At 37.6% G+C, this 4049-nt stretch overlaps 1 pseudogene; it reads right to left on the bottom strand.

The window, feature by feature from the left end:
• Window positions 1–1466: 1466 nt before the first annotated feature.
• LOC133723098 (uncharacterized) lies at window positions 1467–3805 on the bottom strand (annotated as a pseudogene).
• Between the last annotated feature and the right edge of the window lie 244 nt (window positions 3806–4049).

Here is a 4049-nt window from a genome sequence, read left to right on the forward strand (position 1 = left end):
TAAGAGTCTGAAACCCCTCTGACTTCGTAGTCCTTTTATCTTTGCTGAAGCCTGAATGTGATATGAATTACCTACTTAGCATACATTAGCAAAATACAGTTGATCAACACATATATGGTGATGCAAGGCATTTCTCCTTTTGACACATTCTGCATCTCTTCGAGATCTCTCATGTAATCGGCAACGTCCGGTAATTGAACGTAAAGTCAGATTCTGAAGACCTATGACAATGAGGCTAGAAAAGTATTATTGAAACTCCTGTAGTACTTTATGTCTACTGAGTCTAGACATCAACAATCAACTTTCAACCGAGGGCCTGATGTGGCATGTAGTTCTTTAACTATAGTTTCTCCTAGTTCAATAACTCGCAACTTCTGTTTCTGTTGTGACTAGAGCATTCAAGCTTCCGTCGGTACTTAGCACAAAGGCGATTGTTATCAGTGCACTAAAGAACTGCAACTGCTTTTGGTTTGCAGAACGAGTCTGATACATCTGGTTGTGCCACATCGTCATCAGCTTAGCAAGGCCCTTCAATGATCTTCAACTACTCTTCTATATGTGAATGTGTATATCAATTTCTCAGTGCTGTGGACATATTTGAAACAACATGAAAGAAAGAGAAAAAGAGGTATATTTACCCTTTTGTCAAAATAAAAGTACTGCAGTCTCTAGTTCCTCCTTGGAGTCCCTCTTTTCAATTTCTTTACAATTTGTAATACTCTAGCCAAATGTCACTTCTATGCATATGGATGTGCTCATTCAAATGGACGTGAATACGGTAACAGATTAGTTGGATGGGAACATCAGGAAGAACAGAAGAAAGAGACGTCCAGGAAGAACTAATGGCTCAATCATAACAAATTACTCAACATAAATAGACGGGAAGAATATCAAAGCCACTAAGAGATACATAGTTGATGAAACACTAATGACCCTTTGGCTAGTTCAGTTGGCAACAGTTGTACCATACTGAGTACATGTAATCTCATGTATTCTGATTTTCCACCAAGTACAGAATGTCATATGTACTCATTTTTGAAGCAAGCACAGTAAAAACAATAATAACATACAACAATATCAACAAATTATCAATAATCAATCAACTTTTGCACCTTCGCCCTCAATGCTCAATCCTTCAGGACCTTTTGCCCATTTTAGTTCTCAACTATTTCAATTTTCAAACGATATCTCTTCTCCTAATATATGGGTTTGAGAGTAGGTGACAATGAGCTAGTTTCTTACTACACTTCGGTCATCCATTCATGTTTTTCAGTGTCTGATCTCTTTACATGAATCTCTCAACTCTAAACATTTACCTTCATTTCACCTTTCCTCCTCTTATTTTCTCTTTTCTCTTTACATGAATTGCAAAAACAACCGTTTATCTTCATGTTCAGTTGTTATCATATTGCAAAAACAACCGTTTATCTTCATGTTCAGTTGTTATCATCTGACCCTAATTCCAATTCCAATCTAAAACGAACATATATACCATATGGTGATGTACCATTTATGTTTGCTAAGGAGTATTAACTTAAAAAAAAAAAAAAAGGATTTTTATAGTGTAATCTGACAAACCGTAAAACAGAACTAGAGGCATTGTGCAAGCAGGGCACATAACTACATCTAGCATCTATGATAGAAGGTACTTCTCAACAACAGTGCGCCCAAAATTTTCTTGAACATCCTTGGAAGTTTCAATCTGCAAAGTGTATAGATGCAGTAAATATACATAAAGTCGGTGAATGCAAGAAAATTTTTATATACTGGCTCTGGAGGGTTTCCTTACCACATTAAGGGCTTTGAAAACAGCCTTCACTGTATTATGAGGACTCCTTGAACCAACAACCTGGCAGTTGTGTTGAAGTTAGAGCAACAATCCAAATTGCATACACCACCCTTGTGAAATGGATTCAGTTTGATGATCAATTACCTTAGACTTGACATTATTGAAACCAGCCAAGTTTAGAATGGTTTCGACAGTTCTTCCCGCTTTCATACCTGTCCTAGTGGTGCAGGCCAGAGATACACCTAACAAGAATTAAAACTTAAAGAGATAGGGAGTGGAAGAATAAAAATGACAGGCTGTGTATTTACTAATAAACCAAAACAATAGAGCAGAGCAGAAGAAATGATCCAACCAAAAGAAAAACTAATGCAAGATGAGGCTATTACCTTTGTTTTTTTATATGTAGTTTGTATTGCATGTGCAATTGTATGCTCCTCATGTCGTTCTAAATGATGGAGATTCTGAAAGCATTTCTCATATGCCTGTTGTAGTAAAATTAATCAGTACCCGCCAAAAGAGAAATATAAAAGAAGAATATCACAAAGACAGTTGTAGTAAGAAGAATGAGAGAGAAAACTTACGGAAAACTATGCTTAAATGAAGACACTAAACATACACCTTCTGGAGGGCAATAGGGACGGCTGGACCTTTTGCTTTAGCATAACCAACAACACCATGATAGTTCCCACAAACGAATATAGCAGTGTATTTGACCACTTGCCCTCCCTATAAAACCAAAAGGTGTAAATAAAAGTGAAAGCAACAATCTATGCCAAGAGAAATCAAAAGAACATGATTAGTAGTACCTTTGTAACTTTACAAGTCCGGTTCACATCAATTAATCTAACATCGAATCCCTGCCAGCAATCAATGAACAAAATGGCAAAAATATGTGAGTATACCAAAACAGAAAAGCAGAAGCTGAAGGAAAAGCCCTAATGAAGATCAAAACAAGACAATATTCAAGTTCAATTATACTCCAAAAAACAGACTTCAGTAAGACCAATTGAAAAGATACAGAAAAAGAACTAACAATATTTCTTCTACAAGTACTACTAAATACTTGCAAGTCAAAACATAAAAGAGCAGAAGTGAACAATATAACAGAACAAAACACTAGATATAACAGAGGAAAATACTGCATCAAATAACCCACCCCAATTTCTCAACCTTAATACTGACTTGAATAAAAACCAGAGGATATGTCTACTTACTTTCCTATAAAGAGGTCTTCTCTTCTTCTCCATCAAACCATTTCTTTCCTCTGCTAGATCTCTGATCTCTTCCTCTAGAACCTTTCCCTTCTTTCCAAAAGTATGATCCAACTCTGCTAGCTTCTCTTCTAGTTTCTTGTTGATAACATTTAGCTTCTCTAACAGTATATCATATTTCTCCTTCATGTCATTGAATTCTTCATTCATCATCATCATCATCAACTCCTCGAATGATTTTTTTTTTTTTCAAATCCAGCATCTTCTAGAAGATCAAATGAGGGCTCCAGTTGTTCCTGAATGACTCCATAGTTGGCAGGATCATTTGGATCATAGCCTTCCTTCCATTGCACCAGTCACACAGCCCTGTCTAGTTTGTGCTGCAGAATGAATTTATCCTTGCCCTCAGCTACTTTTAATCATAAATTTAATGCTTCGGCATTTCGAATTGTCTATGTTGCATTGGTTCTAAAATTTCATTTAGATGGAATCTGAAAAAGAAGAAGATGAATCTTGGCATCCAATCAAGCATTGTACAAGAATAAGAAAAAAGAATCTTATGAATAATTAAATAAAAGACACAATGAAGAAGAGTAATACCAGCCTGTGTGAAATTCTTGAGCAATTCCTCATGTCGCGTGAACTTCCTCTGAAACTCATCAACCCTCTTCTTGATGGCATCGGGACTGACCCGCTCGTCGTCATCGTCACTATCAGAATCGGTGGGCTCCTCATAGGAATTGAGATCCCCAGTGGTCTTGAGCTTCTCCTTCTCAAGCTTCTCTATCAATGGTGTGACACGCATGTAGTCCTCCTCATCTTCTTGGTCAATGTCTTTGGTGTCGAGACCAGCCCTTTTCCTCTGCTTTCTTTATCTCTGCCTTTCTCTCTCGACCTCAGCCAGAAGGCCGTGGACTACTCTGTCTGACACTGTGGAATAGTAATGGGTCTGCCCAGAAGAAGAAGAAGAAGAAGACGAGGACCTGAGCAAGTGTGGTAAGGTGGAGGAGATCTTCCAGTGGTACGAGGGGAGTGCAGCATTGGGGGTT

Source organism: Rosa rugosa, chromosome 7, assembly GCF_958449725.1.
Source record: "Rosa rugosa chromosome 7, drRosRugo1.1, whole genome shotgun sequence".
NCBI classification, from domain to species: Eukaryota; Viridiplantae; Streptophyta; class Magnoliopsida; order Rosales; family Rosaceae; genus Rosa; species Rosa rugosa.